At 33.8% G+C, this 27,369-nt stretch overlaps 1 protein-coding gene and 1 pseudogene across 1 annotated transcript in view; one reads left to right on the top strand and one right to left on the bottom strand.

Moving 5' to 3' along the window:
* LOC108749589 (disheveled-associated activator of morphogenesis 1) overlaps positions 1 to 5,749 on the bottom strand; it is a 64,194-nt gene extending 58,445 nt beyond the window's left edge. Inside the window, exon 1 of the mRNA XM_018488374.1 lies at positions 5,729 to 5,749. The gene's annotated coding sequence lies outside the window, so the exon portion shown is untranslated. The remainder of the gene's footprint in view (positions 1 to 5,728) is intronic.
* Positions 5,750 to 26,079: 20,330 nt separating this feature from the next.
* On the top strand, positions 26,080 to 26,790 carry LOC108749581 (annotated as a pseudogene).
* Positions 26,791 to 27,369: the final 579 nt, after the last annotated feature.

Here is a 27,369-nt window from a genome sequence, read left to right on the forward strand (position 1 = left end):
TTTTTTTTCTAATTGTAAGTGTAGTAATATCTTGTGTAAATTATCTGACTCGATTGCAGTCTGAGTTGATTGCTCAATTAATTTGTTCATTTTGTTATGGCCAGTAAAATAATTTGCAGAATATCGTGGTCCTGATGATATTTCATGAATAAGCAAATGTTTCTTATACTATCAAAAAGTAGTTATTAATTTTAAAAGTTCATATTGCAATTTTGTATTATTTTATAACACTATACATTTAGTTTACCTATATTTTTGTCACAATGTTTCGTTTATAATCAACAAAAGGAAATTTTTTGTAAGGTATAGAATCAATATGGCCAACTAGACGTTCTGCGTGTATATAAACACACCGGCTAGACGTACTAAGTGTGTACACACATCAATTGTAACTTTTTAAATGTATTTTTGTTATTCCAGATCATAAATTTTAATTTACCTGGTAAACATCGTTAAAATAAGTAAATATGTAGATAAGTGTATTTGTTTGAAAAATAGTCCTTTATATATTCTTTTATATCAATAAATATGTCAATATGTTAATAAATTTATAATCGTATAAAAGTAACATTGGCACTTTAGTTTCCATTTTTATAACATTCTTTTTACGAAAAAGAGGCGAACAAATATTTATAAGTTATATTAAACGTATCCAGTGTGCGCAGAATGCTACTTTTCTTATAATCTTTTCAGTACTTATATAAATATTTAAAGTGCTTCATATTTTTTATAAATATTCAGAAATATTTTTTTTTTAATGTGACCATTAAATTTTAATTTTTGACTCATTGTTAGCAAAAAATTATAAAAAGTTGTAAAGCTTAATAGGGGCATATAGGGTTTGGTTACCTTATGATAGCTTTATCCATGTTCTTGCACATCTGTCATGACCTTCGATCGCTTTAGTAATTTTTTTTATTGTTATTTTTGTTTATAATAATTGTGTAATAGAGAAAAGATTATAAATTATAAATTATATACATGCTTTATTTTAAAATACATTATTATTCTTTAAAGGAGTTCTTTTAAAGGGTGACATCTTTTTGGCCATGACCGTATAAATCTCTAATGTATGCATATATAATATTTGGAAGATATCCTTTTCTGACTAATTTGAAATAAAACATTTAAAGCTGTACTTCTGCCTTTCTGATATTCAGCCTTATATACAAAGAGTTTATGAAAAGAAATCACGTAGGAGAACTTTAGACATGCAAATGGACAATCAATGCTGGTATGAATGAATTATGAACTTATTTAACGTCGACCTTAACCTTCCAGATTTCAATAAAACACTAAAATCAATTTCTGTAGAACTATTATTGTAATGTTATACCGATATTAAAGTCTATTTTCTATATTTGATACATTTTCTATATACTTTCTATATAAATAGTATAATAATTGTATCTTTTATTTTTTAAACGATTATACAATTTTTTTCATTACATTTTATTCATTTATCAATTAAAATTATAATTAGGCTAATGTTATTGAATTATTATAATTAAATAAAATAATGTCTGTATTCAATAAAAACAAATCATAATATTTCTGTGTGAATCGATATACGTATCTGATTCCGCAAATTACGTGCCGAAACTTTTTTCGATCTTGAAATGCATTATTATGAGCAAAATCAGAATAGATAGTAATATCATTTATTAAATTGATAAGCAATTTTATTTAAAAAAAATATATATATTAATATCTAACAGAGATGTTAATAAAAATCTTAAATCTGCAAATAAGTTTATTACGAAAAACTTTTTATGTAATGTATCCAATAAACGTTGAAAATTTATACTTGATGAGAAAAACTTCTTATAAAGATTTTTTAGCAGTTATTAGAGAAAACTCGCCGATATCGACGAATTACTTTGTTTTTAGATAATATTTTTTGAACAAAAGATAAAAATAAAACTTTAAAAACATAAGTACAAACTAAAAAGTATTTTCTATCAAATAATATAAGCAGTTTTTATAATACTGTTTGCAATTTTGCCATAATTAATTTTTTTGTAAGATAAGCAAAAAACTGACACAATAGGCAGTAATGTGTGCTATGCATTCTTATTCTTTTTCTTTTACAGGAATTATCTGTATAAAGTATTACAAATGAATATACATAAGATTTTCCACTTTGTTATAAAACATTTTTATTAAATTATATGCATATTCACTTTATGCTACTCTGCAAGATGTAAATATGTAACGCAATAGTTTTTCAAGAGTTTTTCCATATAATATATGTACAATTGCCTTCAGCTCCAATACAGCTATTTGACACTATAAAGCAACATTATAAAAATTAAATTAGCTCATGATCTATTTTACAGAGACAGGTGTGGCGGTTTACGCTGTATTCCAATTTTAAACTTAAAATCATATTATAAAAAAACTAGGGAAAAAAATTAAACTGATTTAGGAAATTATAAGCATTTAAAACAACGTAATATTATCAATAATATAATCATTATTATTTAAACGACTCAATTTGCAAAAGAAGATTGTAAGAATTTTATTTTCGCATTAGTAGAATTCGTTTTTAGCTCTGATTTGGTATAGAAATAAGCTACATATACGAATTATGAGTTTGTACTTCTTTAATTAGCTAAACAGATTATGATGTTATTAGTATTAATAAAGTTAGTATTAATAAAGTGCAATAGCTAATTTTTGAGAAATAAGGGGACGTTGCTTTAGAAGACCTATGTCAGTATCGGCGACTTTTCTCTACTATTTATTTTCCATGTGAGATCTCGAGTAAAGAAAGCTTTAAGAGTGCATGCGTACAGGAAGCTAACAGCTGTCTTCGAAAACTCACATGGCACTCTTATTGAATGCAGAGATGCGATTTGTACTGTTTCGCGAATAGATAAACGAACATAGATTGAAAGCAATGTTTTAACATATTTGTCTTAATTTTTATTGATTTGCTTGTATTTCTGTTAGCGATCGATTAAAAAAAAGTGCGGATTCTTATCATTAAGCGATTAGATATATTGTAAATAATGTTTGTTAGTTTGCGTCCTTAGTCATTATTATATTAACAAAAATTTAATTAAGAAAAAATATTGTTATACTGCCTGTAAGGATGATTTTTTTCAGAAATAAGGAGTGGACAAAACAGTATTGTATTCTTTTTATCATTGATACAATAATTTTAACTTAAGGTTTTCTATTTAAATAATTTGCTTTTATTTTTTACATTTTCTCATGAAAAAAAATTTTGTAATTATATATTATTATGTATAGTCAATACATATTATGTGTAGTCAGTACATATAGTGTCTTCTAATAATATATCTAATTAATGATTTCTGATAAAATATATCAAAAATAGATAATTCTTATAATTTATTTTCGATCCTCCTCCGTTTTTCTTTTTTTTAGAAACAATAACTACAATAGTTCAGTCTATAAGTATCTCTTTTTACAATCCGAATATAGTTTCTCAGAAAATCGGAATTTACAGTATATACTTGTACACGAAAATGATATTTAAATACTTTTAAACTCTCTCTCTCTCTCTCTCTCTCTCTCTCTCTCTCTCTCTCTCTCTCTCTCTCTCTCTCGCCCCCCTTCCCTCCCCTCTCTTTCTGTGTGCATGCGCGTGTGCGTATGCGTGTGCGTGTGTGTGCGTGTGTGTGCGTGTGTGTGCGCGCGTGTGCGTGTGCCTGTGCGCGCGCGCGCGCGCGCGTGTGTGTGTTTAAAAGAAATGTTTGTGATAAAATACATTTATATGACGACAAAAGAGAATGAAATCTACATCGAGATAGGAAGACATGATTAATTGTGAGGTTAGCCTTGCAAAGTATCCCCGCATTGGTGTACATATGTGATGCCGAAAATAAGTTCGTGTAAAAGAGAAGAGACTGGGTAGACAGGATCGTTGAAAAGTTTATGTAGCATTTTATATAAAGATGTTTCTAAATATTTGGTATGTCGATATAATGGTAACATGTGTTCTTTTTTATTCGTCAATTATAATTTTTGATTGCGAATAAATATTGTGATAAATGCTTTGCTTGATATAGGAAATGCAGATGTTAAATTCATTGTAGCTACAATCTATGAGAGTATACATATATGCTGTATTACCTAGTTACTAGATTGTTAGAGGATTTTGCCCTATTTAGCCTATTATTTCTGGAGACAGCAGCTATCTACTGAGAAAAATAATAGAAGCCTACGCTTATCTTTTTACACGTAACGTTATTTCTATGCGAAGATATGCATGTGTATCTCAGTATTGTATGTTGAGTACTATTAGGTATGCGTTTGAGCATTTGAGTGTGCGAATGTGATCTTAGAGATTATGGTAAAAATTATAATAAGTGCATATTTATTCTGTTGATATTATCTCTTCTGTAGTATTGCAGATAGTATCAACAGAATAAATATGCGTAGTTACCGACATGTTAAATATTACATATCAATACTCGTTAAAATACTCATTGTCAGTAGTCTTCTAAATTTTTTCTTGCACAATAAGTTGGTGATTAACTGTATTTACGTATTTTTAAATTAAAATTAAAAATAGATAAATTGTTAAAGAATATTATTTTTAATTAATTCTACATTTCTGTTTGATAGTTCTTCAATGGAATTTAATAATAAATAATACATTAATTTTTATCTAAACAAATTTTATAATGTAATAAATTACGAAATTATTGTAATTCAAATTATTTTCGCAAAAAGTTAAAAAAAAACGGAAGCAACTGTTGCATGTTGTACACGCATCGATCGGATACACAATAGTTTAGTTTCTAATGTCAAATATCTTATAGTAATAAGTATAAGTTTACATGTAGAAGTTATGTACATAGTCACTGACATTTTCAAATGTCAAGCGGGCCTTCTCATAATACTATTTCAAATATATGTATATAAGACCGCAAGCAACAGAAAGGCAAAAAACACAAGACTAAAATTCTTGTTTTGATTGCTCATCATGATAATTATTATCATATTATATTTCATTTCATTAACAATTCAGATTTATTGACAGTTTTCTCTCGTTTATTTTAGTCGCTCCGTTCGATGTAATTATATTACATCTATATATCCGGTTGCATAAAGCATTAATTTTTGAAGTAGTTTATTTTTGGATATATACATACTATATACTATTATTTATATATAAATAAATTAATATATTAATGACTCATTATTATATATAACAAAGAGCTTGGGGTAATATTGAACGATATATAGACAAAAATTTTGTGGTAGATAGATTTGAAAAAATTTATCTATAAATAATTTTTTTATCTATAAATAAAAAAAATATTTAAATAATTACGCTAAAAGAAATTTCTTGTAGAAGATATCTCTTTTATCACAATCGTTTAAATATTTACTTAATTTTTGACAATACGAAAAATGTTTCTAAAAAAATAATTGTTTTCAAAGATCGAACATGAAATTATTATTTAAAAATAATAATTTATGAAATTACAATTATCAAAATTATTTTTTTATCTTCTTAGAATGCGATATAACTCTTTTTTTTAACATAAAGAGAGATTTTTCTCATTATAGTAAAATTATTAGAGAAAAATTAATATTAAGATTTCTCTTTTATAGTATACTCTAGAGTCGATAACACTAATTTAGTTTTATAAGGTATTTAATTTTATTCTTCGGCAACATCTTGTCAGCGAAGTAAATACTGTTTTGAACGACGATGAGAAAGGAATAGGAATCATAGAGCTCTTACCAGATCTTTTGCAGGCCGCGAAATATGGTCGCGCCGGTCGGAACGCGCCGATCAATAGGAAGCGGAAGGGCACATGTCCCAGTGGTTTCTTATGTTACGGCGTTTATAAAATCAACATTGGGCATCTTCGACGGGTATTGTGCGACAACGTTGCGCGTCGTTAGCGAGATGAATGGCTGATAGAAATTTTGGAGCAAGGTATCATTAACGTATAAATTTGACACGACAAACTATGCTGTTGTACTCGAGATTTACGTGATTAAACAATGCTAATATTAACGATCTGATGGGATTGTGACGACAATGACGCGACGGTGATGATGGCGATAATGTCGGCGACAGCGGCGACGGCGTCGAAACGGAAACGGGACACGCGACGCAAAAGCCGAGAAAACTGACTTGCCATCGGATAGATCGTCGACCCGACGCAGTGGCTCTGGTTACGCGACGACGCACTGCGCCGACGTCAAAACGACGTCGACGACGACATCGTCATCATCGTCAAGGCGACGGCGCATGCCGGAGTCTTCTCTCGTATGTTTGTACTTGCTAAATCGATTTCTCGAATCGAACAGACGTGATGAGATGTAGATATATCGAGAAGCAGAATAGAATATACAGCAGGTATGTGAAAAGAATTGCTCGTTTTATAATGCTAGTATTTCGACCAATATAGTATAATTATCTATGTATAAGACTTTTACTTTTAAAGTGGAAAATATAAAGATGTCTAAATTAATTATATAGAGGATATATAAAAAAAAATATTGTAAATTTTTATATATTTTATATATTATATATATTTAGTTAAACATATTGTTAACATATTTTTCTTTAAAAAAAGAATAACATTATATATAAAGACTTGATAGAAATTCTATATGTTAGTGTGTAGTATTCATAAGTGCATCTCAAAACAAATTTTATACATATATATTTAATCTCCAATTTTGAGTTGTATAGTATGATTTCATAGCTATTTATTATAAAAATTAAAAATAGTAAAAATTTTTAAACAAGACTCTTAATATTAAAAACAATGCAATAAAGTAAAAGGCTAATAAGAGTCAAGCAACAATAAATTCTCACAATTAGATCAACGCAAATGTATTTATTACAAAAAGTATATAAAATATAGTTATTAAAAAATTTATCCGACGATCGGAATACAATGCATTGTCTAAGTTTTTTGTAGCGTTTTTAATAATTATATTTTACATTATTACAGAATTTACATTATGAAAATTGTAAGAAACAATAAAAAATAAACAACAAAACAGTAAATAACAACAATATTAATTTAAATAAATTTTATTTTTTTATATTCATAGTATAAATGATCTTCAACCAATAGTTGAGAAATTGTATAAAATTATATAGATTATCAATACTAATATTGTCTTTATGTTAAGATCTTTTACAATTGATCTCCAATGTGTCATTAAAGTATCTATATATAATAGCGCTGAGACACTACCGTGTCTTTAGATAAATATTCTACCGCTGTAATTTAATATATTTTTTTTATGTATACTTAAGAATATTTCTTTTTTTTTTGTTGACATTCTGCTGATTCTGTTTACGACAAATTTGGAATTTATTATAGAAGTTACATTTCATCGAATCCGTGCAGATACCATCAGTATGCAATAACTGGCATCATTTTGGACCTGAGACGGAGCACATTAACCTAAGCCTACATTTCTTGGAGCAAGTCATATAGTGTCTCTAGGTCAGGAGGGCGCGGGTCACATTCCTTACATAAATACTGCAAATACTTTTTTATCAAATATTTCTAAATATACTGTATTATGTGATTATGTTAATCTATGACGACGCATTATCAACAATCGTAATTAAATTTATAGATTATAAGAACTTTGCTTGTAAAAACTTTTTTATTACTAATGAAATAATTTGTATTTTATCATAATCTTTGCTAAATATAAATCATATAAATTATAATATGTAATGAGAATAACTTCATACAGCACAGACTTTCGAAGGATGTTCTACAGACATCCAAATGATGCCTCTATATATGTCCCCTAAACGTTATCTGGATATCCTTCAAATAAAATATGCTGTGGGATATTATTATATAATATATTTTGATTATTTTTCATTGTATAATAAATAATCATGCTTAATTATATGTATATGTACTTATTATTTGAATTTGTACTTATTACTTGATTCATATCAACAGGCATTAAAAAAGGGTTCTTATCTTTGCTAAAGCAACAGAACATCAACGAAACGTATAAGATATAAATAAAAACATAAACATTTGGTATAATATAATAAATAAAATGCCAATTTGAGCCGACACTAGTTATTAGTGTGTATTTTAATAACATTTATTTGAAGTGAATATTAAACGTATATGTTTTGACCTACGGACAAGATTCTCTTCAGTACAAAAAAATATTAACAAAATTACATAATGATAGAGCATATAAGTATGAACTAATAACATGAAAAGCGAGAAAAAACGTGGTGATAATGTCCGAGTTAATCTTGGTCATTAAATTACTAAGTTAACTAAAAAAAAAAATATTTTTTAAAACGACCGACCCAAAAGGTTAAAAATAATTTAAAAAATGCTAACATGAGATTATATGCAAAAAAAACTTACATGACTGTCAAGATTGAACTGTTTTTTATAAAGTTTATTGCACATATTAAACTGTTCCATTTACTGGGTAATACAAATGTGAATAAATTAAAAAATTAATATAAATAACAGTAAAAATTAAACTTTAGTTCACTTACATGAAACAAAATTTAAAGATATAAGACACGATATAACTGTTTGGTAGACAGATGTAAAATGAAAATTGAAAGAAACAGTGGACACCACAATATATAATATACTTACAAAGACAATAATTAAAAATATAAATAATAAATAATAAAGTATAAACGATATAGATTGGAAGCATTACGTTTCTGAAAATAGATCAATATATAACGGATCAAGAGAAAGTGTATTATTTTGTAAATTCAGGCTTTGTTTTTGTTTTTTAATATGTATCAACTCTGATAACAATCTTTCATGTAAAATTTGCTCTTTGTCTAAAATATGGACGTTATCCCAATCAAATTGATGAAATAAGTTCATCCGATGTTGTGTGATAATGTTGGATCGTATTTCTATTAATATGATTCCTATGTTTATTCCTTATGTGCGTTTTTAGACATCTGCTTGTCTGTCCAACATACATTGTTGTCCACTATTTCTCTCAATTTTCATTTTACATCTGTCTATCAAATAGTTATGTCGTGTCTAATATCTTTAAATTTTGTTTCATGTAAGTAAACTAAAGTTTGATTTTTACTGTTATTTATATTAACTTTTTTAATTTATTCATATTTGTGTTACACAATAAATGGAACAGTTTAACATGTGCAACAAACTTTATAAAAAACAGTTTAATCTTGACAGTCATGTAAGTTTTTTTTTTACTATTTTTTGCATATAATCTCATGTTAGCATTTTTTAAATTATTTTTAACCTTTTGGGTCGGTCGTTTTAAAAAATATTTTTTTTTTTTAGTTAACTTAGTAATTTAATGATCATGATTAACTCGGACATCATCACCACGTTTTTTCTCGCTTTTTATGTTATTAATTTATACTCGTATGCGCTATCATTACGTAATTTTGTTAATATTTTTTTGTACTGAAGAGAACCTTGACCGTAGATCGAAACGTATATGTTTAATATTCATTTTGAATAAATGGTATTAAAATACACACTAATAATCAGTGTCGACTCAAACTGGCATTTTATTTATTATTTTTTAGAATTTTCTTTAGAGTTTATTGATTATATTATTTTTAATTTGGTATAATGTTGCAAATAAAATGCACATGTAGAATTCTTATTATTTCCAGCTATAAAAATGAATTTTACATATTATTTGAATTTACAAAGTGGAATGTATGTATTTGCAAGTGGAACACGCGTATTAATTAAAGCTTATTAGCAAATATAAATATCTAATAAGTTGCAATATAAATTGTTCAGGTAACAGGTAATATTGTGTAAATATTGCAGTAATATTGTAATTGTATCCGAAATATTATGTATTATAATAAAATATTACAAAAATACACTGGGCAACAAAATTAATGCAACCTATTCATTCTGCAAAAATATAGGCAAATTTTAAGATACAATAACTTCGTCAAAAATTGTCGTATTATTGTTTAAAAAAGCATTTTACAGGTAGAAAACTTGTACTTTTTGGATGGCTATTTAAAAAAAACGTCTCAAAGAGATTTCATGAAGTTACACAAACATATATAAAAATATAAAATCTCAAAATTTTTTACGAAATTTACGGAGATCCACGGAATGGACTAAAAATTGTATACAAATGTGATTTACATCATTCGAAAGAGCGAATTTTTACCTTTAATTTGCTTTTTTACGAAGCTCCGTACGATTTTTTTTCATCGAGTTATTCAACATTGAAGCAAAAGAATTTTTGCTTTTTATGTTTGTGTAACTTTATGAAATCTCTATGAGATCGTTTTTTAAGTAGCGATCTGAAAAGTAGATATTTCAATCTGTAAAATGCTTTTTAAAACATCCTGATATGACAATTTTTGACCAAATTATTGTATCTTGAAATTTACCTATTTTTGCAGAATGAACAAGTGTTGCGTTATTTTGTTGCCCAGTGTATTACTGATACTACAAATAATATAAAAATATTATAGTAATATTATTGCAATATAACATCCTAAGTAGCCAAGTAATTCGATGATTGACATTAGAGACATCAAATTAAGATATAATTAAAATATCATAAAATGATGCATATATACAAATAGAAATACGTACACCCAAGGATATCGATTCTTTCCCTCGGAAATTTTCACAAACTGAGAAATGGCCATTTTTCTACATTAATGCTCATAGTCCGTGAGCAATTAACACTAAACTTTATGTTCGCTTACAATTAAATTTAAAGGCGAAATAACCTAAATTTGTGGAAGTTTTAAAAAGTAACCAAGGGAAAGAATCGAAGTCCTTGGATGTACAGTCATTAAAACATTAATTAAAATATCATAAAATAAAACACACACATTCCAGCAAACACAGATATATCTTAAACTTATACATAATTTTAATATTTTAATTCGTAACAGTTATGTCAAAAGTTACGTGAATTTAAGGAGAATGTTCTTAAATTTGTTGTCCCATTTTACCTATAGTACGAGGGTCGTTCGAAAAGTCCGTGCAAAGTCACTGCTGATGGCACTACTGGCGCGTATCAAGGTTAGATTTAGTTAGTAGCATCTCTTGGAGGAACACACACCAAGTTACAGTCAGATTGGTCTATTTGTTTGGGAAAAAGATTTTATGGAAACGAGGACGTGATTGCAGAAACAAACCCCCCTCGACTTCCTCGATTCAAATGAATGCCAAACACAAACAAATAGACCGATCTGGCTGTAACTTGGTGTGTATTCCTCCAAGAGATGCTACTAACTAAATCTAACCTTGATACGCGCCAGTAGTGCCATCAGCAGTGACTTTGCACGGACTTTTCAAACGACCCTCGTACATCAATCGCTAATGGCGGAAGAAAAAGAAATTGAATCAGCATTTCAAGCAAACAATCATGATGCGCTTCAAGAATGGTTTGGTGCATCCAGAATCCAAATTTGGATTCTGGATGCACGTTCCATATGTACAATCGAAAAAAGATGTTCTCAAATATCGAACAGACTCAAAACGGAGTAAAGTTGGCAAATAAAGCAACCGTACAAGTGACCGCGAAGGGAAAAGTAGACATTATTGCTGATAATGGAGAGAAAAATATTCTATATACTCTCACAAATGCCTGCTATGTACCTAGTTTGTGCACGAATCTCCTGTCGGTTGCAAAGATAGTAGACAAGGATCTAGATATTATCTTTAACAAAAACGGAGATAAAGAACAACTCTGATAAAGAACAACAGCGGAAACATAAAGTTAATTACGGATAAAAAAGGTGATTTATATCTACGCGAGAGAAAGCAATAAGAGTGTAACCTAACGGGATCTGGGAAAACACAAGCGGAATTACTCGTGGCATGACCGTCTATGCCACACCAACTTCCGAGACATACATACTATGTCGAAAGAGAAAAAGGCAATTGGTCTAAAATTCAATAATGCGAACGTATATTTAGCAACACATATTTAGCAGGAAAATTTACGAGCATATCGTATCCCACTAGAAATGACAGGGCGTCTGATATCTTAGATATTATACACACTGATTTGTGTGGTCCGATGCGCACATTCTCCCTCGGAGGAACTCGTTACTTTATCACATTTATCGACGATTACAGTAGATGGTGTGAAGTATACTTCTTGAAGGATAAGAACCAAGTGGCAGAAAAATTCGAAGAATACAAAAATCTTGTCGAAACACAAACGGGACATAAAATAAAAGCAGTTCAATCCGACAATGGTCGGGAATTTTGCAATGCAAAAATAGATGCCTTATTCAAGACGCTGGGATTAAATGAAGACTCATAACCACGTACACACCTCAACAAAATAGCGTAGCGGAGCGGAAAAATCGCACATTGATAGAAGCTGCACGGTACATGCTCATCCAGTTAGGTCTACTACTCTCCTTCTGAACAAAAGCTATCTCAACGCAAACTACGCCAAAAATAGATGTATCGAGGAGTATTAATAGCTCTACGCCGTACGAATTGTGGAATGGCCAGTTGCCTGTAATTAAACATCTGAAGACATTCGGAGAAAAGGCATTCTTCTTAAACAAATCTCCAAGCAAAAGCAAGTTTGAACCAAGAGGAATACAAGATTTATTTGTAGGATATTCTTCATATTCGAAAGTGTACCGTATCTGAATGCTAAGCGAACAGAAGATTGTGACCACACGAGACGTGAGGGTTACGAATAAACTGAATTCTGACATCAAATAGGAAGACATTATATGTAGCCAAACAAATAACGGAAGATTTAAAATTCTGGACGAATCCTTAGCTGAAACTTCAGACAACGAAACAGAAATAGGAACATCGGTCAATTCGGATCTCGAATATCCTGACAACATTGAAGACTATAACTATAATCGGTAAGCTATCGGAAGATGAGGGTAATAATGAAGTTGTTGAGATGAAACGAAGTCCAAGGAGACCTCGAAAAGTGTAGAGTGGGACGCCCAACAAAACAATATAATTTGATCAGAGTAGAACCAAATGGAGATCCACAAAATAAACCTGCTTCTAGTGACGAAGAGGACGTTAATTGGTACGAGATCGAATTCGTCATGAATTCCATGGAAATACCTTTCAAGGAAGCCATCGTCGGATCCGATCAAGGCGAATGGAAGAACGCTATATATTCAGAGATCAAAAGTCTTATTGAAAACGACACTTGGAAAATAGTAGATAGATCAATAGGAGCAAGAGTTTTTGGTTGTAGAACTGTTTTGCGAAACAAATATGGATCCCAATGGATCTTTGGAATGTCATAAAGCCAGAGTTGTTGCTCAAGGATTTACTCAACTACTGAATATCGATTTTGTTGACACTTTTCTGTGGCAAGACTCAGATCATTTAGGATGTTGATAGCATTGTCAGTTGAATGTGACATACGCATTGAGCAGTTGGATGTTATATGCCTTTCTAAATGGTGAAATAGACACTGAAATTTATAAAATAACCGGAGCTAGAAGAGATGCTTCACAGAATCGTTCGAGAAGAGAAAGATGCACAACTTGTCGAGAAGGCCAAGATGATGATCATGGATCTAACAAGAAAAGACAAAGTCTGCAGACTAAAGAATATATGATTTACGTTAAGTTGGTAGACAATGAAAACTTCATAACATTATTACGAATTTGGGACTGAAATCCACTGATGCTGATCCTTGTGTCGACATTGATCGGCAAGGTAAAGAATTAATTATTTTACTTGTGTATGTAGACGATATTTTACTTATATTTACAAATTTAGAAAGAATAAAACATATAAAAGTAGAGCTGTCACGCAATTTCGCTATAAAGGATCTGGGAGAAGCGAAGTTTTGTCTAGGTATAGAAATTCGAAAGCACGACAAAGGAGTGACTTTATCACAGACAAGATACATACGTGGCATCCTGAAGAAGTTTGGGCAAGAATGAGCAATTGCAAGACGATAGGGACGCCCATGTCTGTAGCCTCAAGGATACTAATATCGAGGAATCCAATGAAGAGGTTCCATACCGTGAATTAATCGGTGCACTCATGTATCTGAGCATTGCAACTCTCGTCCAAACATAACGTACGCGGTCAACGTACTGAGTCAATTTAATAACTGTCATAATCGCGAATGCTGGCTCGAAGCAAAAAAGATTCTTCATTATCTGCAAGGAACTTCAGTTATGGTCTCACCTTCAAACGAGATGGTGAAGGACTTGTCGAATATGTGGATGCAGATTGGGGAGGCGATAAGATTTACAGAAAGCCATTCATCGGATCAGCCTTTACTCTAGCAGAAGCTTTCGTGGGAAGAAGATTTCGTGGGAGTCCAAGAAGCAAAGAACTGTCGCACTTTCATCGACTGAAGTTGAATACATAGCTATTACAAATGCCATAAAAGAGGCCATTCATCTAATTAGGTTCTTAAGGAAACTAGGTCTGAAACTGAAGGAAAAGATGACGATATGGAACGATAATCAAGGCGCATCAAAGCATATAACCCTATTCATCATTCAAGAACCAAACATATAGATATCAGATATCATTTCCTCCGTGATACTTTAAAGAATCACTCGATTGAATTGAAGTATCTTCCCTTCGAAGATATGATGGCCAATATCCTGACAAAGGGTCTAGCTAAACCTAAGCATGAAAAATGTGCCGCTGGATTGGGATTACTATCAATTTGTCAAAACTAATATAGATATTCCGTTTAAGGGAGAGTGTTGAATATTAAATAAAATATCCCTTCTTTTTGTGTAGAGATGACTTACTTTCAGATTTATATAGAGCCCTCTATGTTTTCTCTTTCTCTCATAACACTTACAAAAACTGCTTACTCACGGTCATCTACTTTTGCATGTAAACTACTTGATAAAGGAACTATTTTGATTATATTCATACTTATATTTCTATTGTACTGTTATATTTTTTTCATCTTTCTCTCTGTGCCAACAGATTCCATAGTTCGGAATTGGCGCAATGCGGAACTATATCTACATGTGTACTACATATGTATACTTATAAAAACTAACACCTCATTAAGCTCATTTGATGGAGAAAACTGCCTTCTACAAGCGCATGATTAATCAACATGCTGAGACATGTTCGGATTCCCACCTGGATGTTTTCCAAGTTAAAATGACGTCTTTTGATATCAAAATGACAACAAAATGACGTAGCTTGCTATCTGGGACGTCATCCTTATTTAACATTCGGTAAATAACAAGAATGGAGTGATACCTGGGTAGCACTTGGGTGGAATTTAAACATAATCCTGAAAATAATTGATTAAGTCAGATAAATACAGAGGTCAATATAGTCAGAATATGAATGTCGTATATATAGTATACAGAAAAGCGAAAATGTAAATCAAAATCAAAATGAGTACACAAAATAAAGACATGGCAATGTCCCTGTATGTATGTGTAATTTCCGATCCACAGGAATTTAGTTTCCTGGAAATGTTCCATGGAACGGAACTTGCAGATGCGCAATCAATGCAAGCCAATGACACGCATTTCCGGTGGATCTAAATAAAAGTGATCTACGGGAAGGCTCTTGTGATTGGTTAACGCTAATTGCTCATTCCAAAATCACATTTTAACAGAACGGAGTTCCGAATGAAGCCACGACCAATTACGAGCGTTCCGCCAATTCCGCACCATGGGACCGCATCCTTAGGGTGCGCTTCCATGGGATGCGGAACTGCAGAACGTTCGTGATTGATCGTGGCTTTATTCCATCGATTTCGCGGTTTTATGTTGCGTAAATTTATTGACCGCAGCACAGACTCTTGCATAACGCATAATGCATAGCGCATTAAGGAATCAACCAATTGAAATTCTTCTTTTTCATGAAATGGGAGGAATGAAAAGATTCTGATTAGTTAATTTGCTTACTATGCACTATATGTTATGCAAAAATCTGTGTTGCAGCCTTATTTCTTTTATAAATTCCGCCGATGTTTGCTTCTACAGCCGGTCAGAAAGGTTTGCAACACTTTTTTTTTATGGTTTCGGAATGCAGCATGCTCACTGAGTAATTGGTTCTTATTTATAAATTCATGAGTAAGAACCAATCACTCGAGCAAGTTGCGTTCCAAAATCCATCGAAGAGAAAGTATTGCAACCGTTTTGTGATCAGCTGTACAATACAACATATACTCATAAAAATTAATCCCGTTAAGTTGGTTTGAAAACTATCTCCTACAAGTGCATATGGTAGTTAGGCTTTGCGCACAATAGAAGGAATAAGAAATTAGGAATAAAGAATAAACAATTTCAACCTATCAGAAATTGGATACATCGGAATACATGATTTTTGATAGATTGAAATCGTTTATTCTTTATTCCTAATTCCTTATTCCTTCTATTGTGCATTGGGTCTTAATCAACATGCTGAAGCATGCTCGGATTCCTATTTGAGTGTTTTCCGGGTGTTATGACATCCTTGTTTAACATTCAGTAAATAACAAGAATAGAGTGATACCTGGGTAGTACTCGGGTGGGAATCTGAACATTATTCTATAGGTAATTAATTAAGTTTCCAAATAAATACGGAGGTCAATATGATCAGAACATGAATGTCGTATATATACTATACAGAAAGGCGAAAATGCAAATCAAAATTAAAATAAGTACATAAAACACAGTCGGCAATATCTTTGTATGTATATGTAATTTTCGATCCGCAGGAATTCATTTTTATCCCATTGAGCGGAACTTGCGGATGCGGAATTAATGTCGCTATTCCGGTAGATCTAAATAAAGCCGAGGAATACAAATTTTACTGTAGTGTCTATAGTGTATGCTTGCATCACAATATTTCGTCGGTGTGACCAACTTCTTAATCTGAATAATAGTCGATCTTAATGATCGATTTTAATGATTAATCACGATTCATGAGGTAGAACGACACTTTTTTTTATCAAGCTTTTACTTATTTTTATGCAAAAATGTATCGATTGGAAGTATTTTCATCACTGTTAAACCCGATTAAGTGTACCATACAAATGTGATCACAGTTTACCAACGACAATCTCGATATTATTTAGATAACCTAAACATTTAATTACGCAAAAATACATCGACTAAAAGTATTTTTATGAATATTTGAGGTAACCGGAACTCAATATTATATATAATATAGCTTTAGTCACAATTGCACTTATTCAACTCCTCTGCGATTGCTTGACCGTAAAAAAAATAACTTCAACTTATAATCTCTGCAGAGTGTAGAATGTGTAAAATGTGCAGAACCGTCGCAGCACTTACAATGCTTGCTGACCATGTGTAATGTGATCATGTATTGCTAGCGTCACATTGTCTCTTGCGCCAAAAATTCTAAAAGAACATTACCCCCATTCCGTAGAGGCGACGACGACGACGACTTTTTAAAATTTTTTTTGAATAAAAATTTTAGATTCGTATTTTGCGTCGCAATATCTCCGCTCGTAGAGCAGAAAAAAAATAAAAACGCTTTTATTATACATATATCCGAGCGGTTACAATCAATTGAGCACACTTAGAACTTGATCGCTTTAGCCTTTATTGAGATCCGATACTCTCGATCTGGCCCAACTTGCCGGCTCGTGTAAAGTAGCCATGACATTATCGCTGCGCGTAGCTTAGCGCAGAGACACTACCAGTGTCTCCAGATACGAAAATGATATGAAAACTTAACTCCACGCTTGGAACGGGACGGAAAGTAATAAGGAAGGAAATCTATGGAGAAGAATAAAGAAGCTGTTGTTGAACGTGCGTTAAGAGCCACTTGGGCAAGTGGTTATGGGGGCGCTTATAAAGGGCGCTGGTGATAAGGCAATGACGCACATTGATAATGGCTAAACGATCATGGGCATAAAGCCTATAGATGCTAATTCGAAGCGTACGTTAGGTGTGAGTGGAGGGCGTGCAGACAGTGATAGGACATATGATCTGTTCCTGCGTAACTTTCCGCGAGATTTTCGAAGTCATCAAGGTTTTGAGTTAATGGTTTCGAGTGTGATTTCTTTTGCCTTGGAAGTCAATAGAGCTTTGATTAAACCGCGCGAATTTGTATTACAAGTGTCTTTCGCCGGACAAGCTAACCCTCTTTTCCATGGTCGGGATATAGTGCTTCGGCAATGGGGAGGGGGGAGGGCAAGGAGAACACTGTCTCATTTCAAAAGAATTTCCAGAGTAACGGGTTCCAGGGTCCCTTCTTTTTGCTAAGCTGCAGGCCCTTTTTATTTTCTACTTCCAACTCAGTCCCGGCTCTTCCATACCCATGACCGATTATATCAACAAAATTTTAGATGAAAAGCTGAAAGAGATGCAGATATCGCCATTCTTAAAATTATATTGGACAACTTGCTAACAGAAATCAATGCCCAACCTTTGAATTTGGAATCACGGCAGGAAAAAGCGCCTAACGTCCTATTGCCTATGGATTTAGAGTCAAAATTTATTCAATCCATTGAAATTCAGGTTAGTCAGTCTTCCAGGAAGCGTGGCTCAGAGAACCTCGTCGATTCCAGTATAAAAAATAAACTTTCTAAGATAAAACTAATTAGTGTAATAAATAATGATTTTACAGTATAGGCTTCAAATTCAAATACGTTAAAGACGGTGCAGGACGGAAAACGCGTCAGCAATACAAATCGATACTCCGTTAAAGATGCTCCGCCTTACACGATATATGCTTATTCGGATAGAAATTCCTCGTTACATTTCTTCGTCTTGTCACGTCGTTTCGAAAGTCTCCAACAAAGACATTATTCAAATTAAACGTTTAGGAGGAGGTAAAGCAATTATTGAAGTTGCGTCTGCGGACTAGCAGCCAATCGCACATTTCCAACCCCATCTTCGAGAAACATAATTTAAGGCTGTTTATCCCTTCTTTTCGAGTTTATGCACTGGCATAGTTAAAGGTATCGACCAATCCCTAACCATCGAATGTATCAAAGGAAATTTATCTCCTCTCCGGCAAGGATTATTGATACCCAACGTCTCAATCGCACGACAGTGATTAATAACTAGGTTACATACATCCCCTCCAGAACACTCTGCATTAAATTTGCGGGGCAGAATTTGCCTAATAATCTGACACTGTTTAATGCAAAATATAAAGTGGAATCTTATGTTTCTAGAACTAGGATTTGCTACGTATGCTATTGTATAGGGCACATCGATCGGGATTGTAAAAACACGAAACCTAGGTGTTTACATTGCGATTTGGATCATGATAAGGACGCTCCCTATGAAGCTAACGGAAAAATGTATTAATTGTGGAGGGGATCATCTAGCCACCTCGTATTCGTGTCCGGTTATATGTAGACACAAAATGATCCTCAATCTGGCAGTACAGAAAAACATTAGTTGAGGCTCGAAAAATTGTAGCGGCTAATAAAAGACCCCTTTCTAACGATCCCAGATATGATTTTCGTAACTTCCCCAACATCAGAAAAACTGTAACTTCTACAATTGTCACAAGAAAACGAGATTTCCCTTTACTTCTCTCCTATATAACAAATTTCAAAATTTAGAGGATAACGTTGCGAGTGATTTAAGTTTTAGCTTGTCTAGAGCGAGAGCAGTAGCTGCTAACAACTCAGGCAATCTCAAAATCTCTAATCGAATCGCTTCCTGTTGGGCATTGAATATGTGTCGTTCCTTATCTTCAATTCCATTCAAATGCGACTAATCACTCAGGCATTTCACAATCCCATCATGAGGTTTTACTCGAACCTAACGGCAGATCCACTTGGCACTATGGCAACGGCAGTCAATTCAATTCGGAATTGCACAAAGTCATGAGCCCGGTGAAAAAAACAGATTGCATGACAATAAAAACTTTTTTGCTAAACTGATTGACTTCTTCAATAATTGCAAAATGCTATTTAATAACCAATTAATCTCTAATTTGATCGATCCAATTATTTCTCTATTGAATTGACTAGTCTTCTTCATTAACTCACTAGGATTCAACTTGGACGGATTGTTCAGTCTTTTCAAAGGTTTTTATTACTCAGACTTCACTAGATACTCAGCTAATTTGAGGTATGTTCACGAATAATAACAACTCTTTCTCTTTTTGAATTCTATAATGGAATTCGAGGTAAATTGCCTTATACATTCAAGCAATCAGTCCTAACCTGGATATCATGTGCTTATAAGAAACGCTGTTTATACCATCAGTCTCATTTAGATTGCAGGCATTTCATATATTCAGAAGCGACATCACTAAAGAAGGCAGAGAGGTATCTGCATGTTAATAAGAAATAACATTATTTTTAATCATATGACTCAACAAAATCACCCGACGGTGGAACTTCAGGGCGTCTACATATCATCAGACAAGAAACGTATTGTCATAGTTAACATATACAGACATCTGAATCGCAACAACTCTGGGGCATGGATCAGAATCTGTTTCAACTTTTTAATTCACACGAGAGGGTTATTTTTGTGGGAGATCTGAATGTACATCATTTTTTGTGGGGCTGTGACAAGACCGACCGAGCAGATAGGCTTATCTTAAATGCTATGGAAGAATGTGCTTGCATATTGAATAACGACCACCCCACTCTGCTTTTGCCTTCAAATTTGGGCACTTCTATTATTGACCTGGTGATTGCCTTACCAGACTTTGGCCCATTTTGTGAAGTCAAAACTTACAAGGGCACAATGGGCAACGACTACTTCCCTATCAAAATTAAGATGAGTTACAACATCGACAAAATTCATCGCTTCTTATATAAGCTTAAATTAAGCCAACAAGAAATTAACAAACTGTGACCTTCTAGCTGCTTCATCTGAAGATTTCTTCAAGGGAGTTCCTGAGGGCTTACGTGAGGCATATAATTATCTGATGGATCATCTGTTGGAACTATCAAGATTCTTTTTACAATTACCTGATGGATTATCTGTTGAAACTATCAAGATCCTTTTTTCCACCGAAATCTGAGCTCCTGCATTCAGCTGCACTATCTGATAAACGACGCCTCCCTGGTGGACAAGGCCTGCCAAGAAGCAGTCGAAAAACGCATGACATCGGCTAAGAAATAGCGAAGATCTCCTACAATAGAGAACCTTCTCAAATTTAAAAGAATGCGTGCCAAATGCTTGAGAGTAATCTATAAGCAGAAACGCATGCAGTGGAAAAAATTCACGGAGTTCTTTGATTATAAGATACCACCATCCAAATCTGGGCATTGGTTTTAAGGCCTTTAAGAATCCCAATGTGGCCGGAACTGACTCAAGAACAAGAGATACATGTGAGAAACACTCTCTTATCAAACTAGCTATGGATAAAATGTACTTTCCCTCTTGCTCTTGCAACAACGGGAAAAGTCTGGAAAGAATGAAGAAGGAAGATGATAATTCTGTTGTGATGCACAGGGATTTAGAAGCCTCGATTTCAATGCAGGAACTTAAGATGGCCCTTGCTCAAGCCAACCGAAACTCCGCTCCAGGATTAGACCAAAGTTAGTTTTTTAATGCTGTCGTGCCTTGATGACAATTACCTGGGACTTTTTCTCAAACTTTACAATCAATTCCTGACAGAAGGCGTGATACCACATGCTTAGAAAATTTCATTGGTGGTGTTCATCTCGAAGACGGATGTACCGAAGTACGTCCTATTTTGCTGCTATTATGTGCTCTTAAAATTTTGAAAAAAATTATCTACTGGAGGCTGCAATGATTAGTAGAAGTACAATCTATCCTACCTCGAGAGCAGATGAGCTTTCGCCTATCTAAATTATGTGCGGACAACCTGGTAACTTTTGTCAATAACAAGGGGCATTTCTGAATAGTGATGAGTGCTTTTTTAGATATCACCAGCGCTTTTGATGACGTTCTTCCTGAGGTTATAACGGACAGCTTGAGGGACATTGGCGCGGCGGCTAATATACGTAAGTTTGTAGAAAGCCTTGTCAACGAGAGAGAGTTATATTTCATCGAGAATAGCTCTTTGAGCGACGTGCGCTTCGCAAGGGAACACCGCAGGGCTCAACACTAAGTCCTCTCTTATTATATATTGGGTCGTCCGGAAAGTTCGTGCGTATTTTCCGCACGGACCTTTCCGGATAACCCAAGGTTGTCCGGAAAGTCCGTGCGGAAAATACGCACGGACTTTCCGGACGATCCAATATTAGCTTAAGAAATCTAGATCAGCAAATACAGCCGGAAGTTAATTTTTTGCAGTAAGTAGATGACATCGTTATATACTCTTCGGCTTGCAATACGATGAGGTTATTGAATGGATTCAACGATCGTTAGATCACATATAACAGTATCTTGTGTTCAAATACTTGATCAAGAAAGGTAAAACGGTGGTTAATTATTCTGTTATTGCTTGCGGGGGCTGTCCAACTGTTTGGTGTTTGGTGGGGCTCTCCATAATTGTTGTTAACGTTATATAAAGCATGTCTTCAAAGGATTTATCGAATATAGCTGCCAGATATTCACCTGACACAAAAATAGCGCAGCTTTCACAAGTCTGGAAAGGCTACAATACAGAGCCATCAGAATGGCCATGAAATACAGACAATCCACTCCAATCAACTTTATGTTATGTATATAAAGTTAAGAAGTTGCCCCTCAAATTAAGATTTGATTATCTATCATCTAAGTATGTATATAAATGCATGTCTAAGAGAAAAAAATGTTATTATTTCCAGCCTCAAAAATCTGGAAGCCTCTGCAATCTCAATCAAATCTTTGGCGCTGAATCGCTCCTCACTTTCAAATATTACATTACCTGTAAATCTGAATTAAGTACGGTTTTTAAGACTATCTACCTGCCTGCTTTTGAACGAGATTACTCTATGTACATTTTTTGCAAGAATTATTCAAACTTCATTGTACACGAGGGTCAAGAGTAATAGAGAGATCGCACTTGAATTCTTCAGCAAGATGGAAAACATCAGTAAGTCTGACACCATAATATTCTTTACGGACGGATCCAAACTATTAGAGGACGAGAGTGCTGGAGCGGCTACGTACTCCCCGACCCTTAAATTAAGTTTCTGATTCAAGCTTATGGATACTTTGGTATTTTCTGCAGAGGCCTGGGCAATTTATCAAACTTTGATCCTGATACAAGACACTGGCTATACTAAAAAAGCGTTTATTTTACGGATTCTCGCAGTATGTATTGGAGGCTATTAATTCTATATTAATAAAAATTACATTGTGGATAGGATCTGTTTTTTCTAGATTCCGGCACATAAAGAGATTCCGGATAACAAGATTGCTGACAGAGCGGCCAAAAAAGCTACGATCTCGGGATCCAAAAGAAACTTCAAAGTCCCTCACTCGGACTTACAGATCTTAGCCAATAAAAATTTAGGGTTACCTTTGTCTCGCTTCTCTGGATATCTAGAAGAAAAGGCTAGGTATACTGGTGCCTACTATGCCGGTCACTCCCCCCCCTCCTCGTTTTGAGCAAGTCGTAGTTCCATAGGTTAAATCTTAGTAGAAAAGAAATCTGTCTAATAAATAGACTGAGATCCAATCATTATAACCTGAACTACAGTCTACATCGGAAAAATATCCAATACTCCAATGCGGAGATCCCAGACAGAATGCCAACCACGTGATCTTCTATTGTTCCTATACTAGAAGAAAATTTTGATCCTTGTGTAGATATCTAAAGAAGACTTTTCCGCTTTATCCCATTAATATATTTCCCATGCTAAACAATCCTCCGGTTAAACTCTGCAGACTCCTCTTCTCCTTCTTTAAGGCTATTGGCTATTTAGAATCGAGGTTGCTGTTCCTTCTCCTCATTCCTTTGGTTAGCTTTACCGCCCCCGAGGGGAAGGGAGGAGGCACTAGTACTTTTGATATCGTCTGTGGAAAGTTGGAGATGTCTGGGATACGACTTGCCAAGTGAATCTCGTTAAGAGAACCAAGACCAACTAAAAACGTAGAAGAAGAAGTCGAAGCGTACGTGATAAATAATATCTTGCTCCCAAGAAATACCACTACATGGTGTCAAAAGTGTTTGTATAAACTCATAACGAAAATTGAAGAAGAGCAGAACAGAGAAAATGTCGAACGAGATGCAAGAAGTACAGTAGACTCAATGCACCGAGTGTACAGACACCGTCGGAATTTAATTTCGAGTCAGGGTTATGAACAATATGACTAAAACGCTTCGAGCGGTATATATCAGTCGCGAAACTCAGTACAATACCAGAGAGCGAAAAAATTGATCTACTGCTGTATGCAATGGGAGAAAAAGTAAAAGAGATATTAGTTCAAATAATGCCGGGAAGCAGTTCGGCAACATTGAAGAGGGTCACAGATAAATTTACCGAATATTTTGCGTCAAAGAAGAAAACGATATTTCAGCGTTATATTATAAATTCAACTCGAGAAGGCAGCAAGCGAGTGAAAATGTTGACTCGTTTGTTACAGCATTATACTCGCTAACGGAGATTTGTGAATATGGCGCGCTGAAAGAAGAACAAATTCGTGATCGGATAATCATCGATGTGTGAGACATGCGCACGTCAGAACATTTTGAATTGGCGGCGGATTTGATCATGGAGAAGGCCCTAAGCATGGCTTTAATATGCTCGATAAGCCTAGGCGCAAGCGAAAGAAAAGAAGAAGAGAAAGAAGAGAAGCTAAGAAAAGAAGAACAGAGCGAGCTAAACAGAGTGTTTCGTCCACATAAGAATAAAGGTAAAAAAAAAATCAAGAGCAGAACGAGCTCAAGAACAAAGCACAGAAGAGCAGTGAGAGTTGTGGAAGGTGTGGTAAAGAAAGACATACGGATTGGAAGAGATGTCCAGCAACCAAGGCAGCATGTAACAAATGTCGGAAAATTAGTCATTGGGAAAAGATGTGCAAAACGAAGAAAGTGCGCAGAGTCGAAGAACAGGAGGACAGCGAGGACAGCGATACGTCTCCAATTTTTCTAAGAATGGAACGCGAAAGTACTCAAGACAGTAGAGAATTCGCATTGCGTGCGTTTGTAAAAGAATTCGTTAAATAGATAAATTTCATAGACACAGGTGCGGATGTCATGTATTTCTGCTGATTCGATACCAAGTAAGCTAAGAGATAAGCTAGAGGAAACAAATAGAATTATAGTAGGATTGGATGGGAAAAAATTATCGATCGTAGGTAGTTTAAAGTTAAAATTAGAAAAAGGGAATACGATAGCAAAAGCGAAAATATATGTATGAACAGGTTAAAATAGAACTTATTAGACCAGAGATAAAAAAAAGTTCTGAATTAGATTAATATTAAAAAAAATTAATATTAAGAAAAATAAATGCGTTACAATTAGGAAATATGTCACAAGTACGGCCGCACATAAAATTTTTAAAGACTTAGAAACATTTAAAAGAAAGTTAAACATTTAATTAAACAAAGAATACAAACCGTATTTTCAATCAGTCCCGTGTACTGTACCAATTCCATTATTAAAGAAGCTTAAAATAGAGTTAGACAGGCTAGTCAAAGAGGGCATTATTATATCGATTAACTTTCCCACAAAATGATGTAGTCCAATAGTGGTAATTCCTAGAAAAGATACTGAGCAAATAAGAATCTGTGGAGACATAATTAAATAAAAGTGTAAAAAAGGCTCATTTTCCAATTCCAAAAGTTAGTGTAACTCGAATCTAAAAGACTAAAATTTTTCCAAAGTTAGATATGAAAATGGAGTTCTATCAAATAAAATTAGAAAAAGAAAGTCAACCGTTTACAAGATTAATCACGCCATATGGGAGATAAATGTTTACTAAACTGCCATTTGATGTAAATTATTTACCAGATTATTTTACACAATGGTATACAGATATTCTGCGAGATGTGCCCGGAGTAGAGGTATATACAGACGATGTATTAATTTGCAGTGCGACGGTGAAGAGCATGACAGAACACTTCATTTAGTTTTGAGTAAATTACAAGACGCAGGTATAACGGAATTTAATAAGGAAAAATATAACACATCGGTCAATAAGTCCCCGGTCTGACACATAGAGAGCGCCACTAACACAAAAAGTACATAGTGGTTCGAAAGAACAGACCCTTTTAGGCGTATTGTCAAATGTATATGTCATTCGGATCATTATTGTGTGAGTTATTGAAGCTTTAGTGACGCTAATTTGATTATTTTCATAACAATGGAAAAAAAGGAATTTCGTGTGCTCATTAAACACTGCTTTTTGATGGGAAAAAACACCGTTGAGGCAAAACAGTGGTTGTGTGTGGACAAACATTATGGCACCTCTGCCCCAGGCAAATCAACAATTATCGATATTACTGGTATGCTGATTTTAAACGCGGTCGTACGGACACCGACGATGCACACCGCTCTGGTCGCCCAAATGAGGCAGTTGTCCCCGAAAAAATCAAGCAGGTCCATAAATTGGTTTTGTCCGACCGTAAATTAAAGCTGGATGATATTGCTGACATCGTAAAGATATCCAAGGGAAGTGTTTTTACCATTTTACACGATCATTTGTCGATGCGGAAGCTGTGTTCGAAGTGGGTGCCGCGTTTGCTCACTGTGGATCAAAAACAATCGATGGCAACGATGGTTAAATTGAACGAGTTGGGCTTCCAGCTGCTCCCGCACCCACCGTATTCGCCAGATTTGGCCCCCAGCGACTATTTCCTATTCGCTGAGCTCAAAAAAATGCTCGCTGGGAAGAAATTTCGATCGGATGAGGAGGTCATCGCCGAAACTGATGCGTATTTTGAGGGTCAGCCAAAATCGTTCTACAAAACCGGCATCGAACGTTTGGAAAGGCGTTGGACTGATTGTATTGCCTTAAAAGGAAACTATATTGATGAATAAATTCGAATTTTTATGTAACACTTGTGTTTTCTTTGCTAGACCGGGGACTTATTGACCGATGTGTTATTTTCGGGGTAAATAAAGTAGAATTTCTAGGACATAAAATCTCTGGAAAAGGCATAAGCATTTTGCAGAAGCGGCTGAAAGCAATAATAAACTTTCCGGCCCCGATAGATAAAAAGTCACTGACGCAATATTTATATTAGGTGTATAAATCATGTGTTAGAGCCACTAAATTCATTACTGAAAGATAGTGTAGTTTGTATGAACAGCAGGAAAGAGCGTTCAATGAATTAAAAAAATTACTAGAAACGGCATTTATATTGTCGTACTATGACCACACTAAGAAAATAGTGTTACAAGCAGATGCATCCAGTTATGGATTAGGCGCAGCATTAATGCAAATACGTAGGCTGCTGGAAAAGTTTCTGCAATCTAGTACTTCCATTGGCGCCAACGTTCTGCTACTATTATATCCATAAAATTAGACGTTTTTAACCTATAATTCAATTGACAGTTTGTACCCAAGCCAACTAGTTTTGTTTGCATAGTATAATATTTTAAAAGAAGTTATTTTGTAAGAAAATGGAAATTTCGCGTGAAAATTTTCGGG

This window comes from Trachymyrmex septentrionalis, unplaced genomic scaffold (genome assembly GCF_001594115.1).
Source record: "Trachymyrmex septentrionalis isolate Tsep2-gDNA-1 unplaced genomic scaffold, Tsep1.0 scaffold30, whole genome shotgun sequence".
In the NCBI taxonomy this organism is placed as follows: Eukaryota; Metazoa; Arthropoda; class Insecta; order Hymenoptera; family Formicidae; genus Trachymyrmex; species Trachymyrmex septentrionalis.